This window comes from Balaenoptera ricei, chromosome 3 (assembly GCF_028023285.1).
Source record: "Balaenoptera ricei isolate mBalRic1 chromosome 3, mBalRic1.hap2, whole genome shotgun sequence".
NCBI classification, from domain to species: domain Eukaryota; kingdom Metazoa; phylum Chordata; class Mammalia; order Artiodactyla; family Balaenopteridae; genus Balaenoptera; species Balaenoptera ricei.
Genome location: NC_082641.1, coordinates 180,117,302 through 180,120,769, shown reverse-complemented (window position 1 = coordinate 180,120,769; position 3,468 = coordinate 180,117,302).

Here is a 3,468-nt window from a genome sequence, read left to right as displayed (position 1 = left end):
ACTGGGCAGGTTGTCAGGGGCTCTGGGGCCCTGCCCCGCATGTTGGGTGACCTGGGAGAGGCTCTGACCCTCTCTAAGCTCATCCCTTTATCTTCCCAGCAAATATGTGGAGCAGGCATTGTGTTGGGCCTGGACAGACCATAAACACATAAGCAAATAAACTGTAAGTGTTCAGAGAGTGATGAGGCTTCTGAAGGAAGTGAAATGCTAGAGGCTGACCAGGGAGGGAGGTTGGGGGCTACTGCAGCCAGGCTGACCAGGCCAGGCCTCCCCAGATGCTGATGTTTTGAGCCAGCTGTGGTCTAGGCAAAGGAAACAGCTTGTGCGAAGGCCCTGAGGCAGGACCTTGTCTGGTGTGTTGGAGGAACAGCAAGGAGGCCGGTGTGGCTGGAAGGGAGTGAGTGACGAGGAGAGAGGGAGGGGTGAGAGTGGGAAATTGATGGGGGTCAGATCATGTAGACAGAGGTGAGGAGTTTGGATTTTACTCTGAGGGTGATGGGGAGCTATGGAAGATTCTTGAGCAGAGGGAAGAATGAGATCTGATTCACATTTGGGTGATCAAAAATATGGGAGGAGTGGAGAGTGAGTGCATAGCCCAGCTGTGGGGTGTGAAGTGAGGCTGGGAGAGAAGGGCCCTTTGGAGCATAAAGGGAGTGCAAATGGCTACTCCGTTCTGAGCATTTACTATGAATTATTTTAAGTACTTTATAGGCCTGAAGTTATTTGAAGATTCTATTATCAACCTCGTATTCCAGATAAGGTTACCCACTGAGCCCAGGTCCACCCTGGACTTCCAAAAGCCCTTTCTTTTTTTCCCCTGAGCTGTCCAGTTCTTGCCCAGGGGGAGGCTGGAGTTTGGAGCCTGCAGCCAATGCGAGTGCCTCTAACCATTGGCTGCAGTTTCTCATCTCCCACTGGCCAGAGCCTACTGGAACTTTATGGACCCTTGTGAAAGTAGGCAGAGGGGTATTACACCCATGGGTGTGTCCACTCCCCACTTCACAGCCAGGGAATGTTCAGAGGTCCACTCAGCAAGGCAAGGGGTCAGAGCTCAAGGCTCCTCAATTCCAGGGCAGGGTTTAAAGTTGCCCCATCTTTCCTCTTCCATGTTGGTCTAGGGTTATATAAAGGCACAGCTCAAATGAGGCAACTCCTATACATTCTGCAGAACCCCAGCTTAAACACCCCCACCTGACATCTAGGAAGCCTTTCCATCTTCCCAAGCAGACACCTCACTCCTGGCTCTGCCTCCACCCCCATCTCCACCCCACTGCGTCCCTTTTCCCCAGCCCTGACCACTCTCAGGGGTCTGAGAGCTATGTGCTTGGTTTCCCCCTACTTCCCCAAACTCAGGAACCCCTCCTGCATGGCCTAGCCCTGGCTGCTCGCTTGGGGCCAGCAGAAAGCATTGGTTTCATGAATAAGTCTTGTGCAACCATCTCACTGTACAGGTGGGAAAACTGTGGCCCAGGGAGAGGCCCTCAAGAGCCTCTAGGTCACATGAGGAGGTGGGGGGGCGCTAGAACAGGGCAGGAGGGCGCCCCAAGTTCTTGGGTGGAAGGAAACCTGTGTGTAATTTTTCTGAGGGGGGCTCACCGCCAAGGTAACCGAGGCTCAGAGGTCACCTGCGAGCCCTGGCCAGCAGGAGGGGACAGGCCTGGCTGGTGGCCCAGCAGCTCGGCTGGGGGGCGGTAGGCAGAGGTTGGCGAAGTCGGAAGCCAAAGGCTTGGCCTCCCCGAGGGAGCCGCTTTCCCGGCCCGGGTCGGATCAATGGGCTGTAATTATACCGCGCCGGGCCCTGAGCCGGCGGGGAGGGAGCGGGCGCTGGCAGGAGAGAGGCGGCGGGCGGGGGAGCGCGGGTCGGAGAGGGACCCACGTTACTTTGATTGACAGCCCGGGCGAGCGCCGCGCGGGAGCTTCTGGGGCTCGTAGTCTTTCCTAGAACCCCTGCTCCAGTCTACTCTACCGCTCGCGCCCGGGCAAACTGAGGCGTGGGGACCAGCAACCCCCTCTCCTCGCCTACCCCTGGGCCCATTCCTCCCCATCCGACCTGAAGACAGAAACTGAACAATGCTGGGAGCCTCCGGGCTCGAGTGAGAGTCTCAGTTCTTCCCCGAGCGTCCGCAGTGACTTAACGTCTCTACCTCAGTTTACGTATCTGTGAAATAGGGCGAAAGACGCTAGTCGGTCCAGCCTGCTGGCCAGGCTTTTGCAAGGTAGTATGTTGGACGAGAGACTCTTGTTTTTAAGGGAAGACCCGCCAGGCTTAGGTGGTGGATCGCTTCTCCCTGTTTTTTGGAGACTAACCGAGCCAGAATTCCCCCCCGACCCCGCCCCAAACCCTCCAGGATCAGGAGTCCACGAGGGTCTCAGCTTCTCTGAGGGAGGGGGAGCCACACTCTCCGTACCCCGCTGGGAGCGCCTCGCCGCCTTCCGATTGGCCCAGCCGATCCTAGCGCCTTCTGCCATTGGTTGCCGGTTCCTTGATCCCCATTGGCCAGCGCTCATTGTGACGTCACGGACCCATGTGGGAGCGCCGCGGGCTGATTGGCTGGTGCGCCCAGCCAACCACCGCGGAGAAAGGAATTTCCACAGTAGCTGGGGCGGTGAGGCTGATTTAAGGTGGTCTGAGCAATCCTGTGTCCCAGGGCTGCTTCTCAGCTTTTTCCTTTAAAAAAAAAAAAAAAAAAAAGCAAAAAACATCCACATCATAAAAACCCAGCCAGGAACCGGGGCTGAGTCTTTCTGTACAGTGGGAGGGGAGAGATCAAAAGCTAAGCCCCTATCCCCAGTTTTGCACCTTCCCCCTGGGTTTTGCAGATGGGGAAACTGAGACCCCAGAGGAGTGCGGCTTGAAGCCCTGGATGGCAAATGAGTTAGCTGGGGAAAGCCTTCCCGGAGAAATGAGAAGGTTGTGCTAGACTGCCCAGGCTGTAACTCATGCCTGGCAGTCCTTTCCCTGCCTCCTGCTCTGGCCGGATGTGGCGTTTCAGTGAGTTATCAAGTAAGTGCTGCCTAGGGGTCCCCCTGAAACTGTGCACCTCAGATTGGGACTTGAACCCACGTGGCTGGGACTCAAACCCGGCCAAAACCCACAGTCTTCCAACTGAGATCACACACCTGGTTTCAGAACTTAATGAAGCTCAGGTTCTTTTTTTTTTTAAGTTTTATTTTTATTTTATTTATTTATTTTATTTGTTTATTATTTTTGGCTGCGTTGGGTCTTCGTTGCTGCCCGCGGGCTTTCTCCAGTTGCAGCGAGCGGGGGCTACTCTTCATTGTGGTGCACGGGCTTCTCACTGCAGTGGCTTCTCTTGTGGAGCACGGGCTCTAGGCGCACGGGCTCAGTAGTTGTGGCTCGCGGGCTCTAGAGTGCAGGCTCGGTAGCTGTGGCGCACGGGCTTAGTTGCTCACGGCATGTGGGATCTTCCCGGACCAGGGCTCGAACCCGTGTCCCCTGCACTGGCA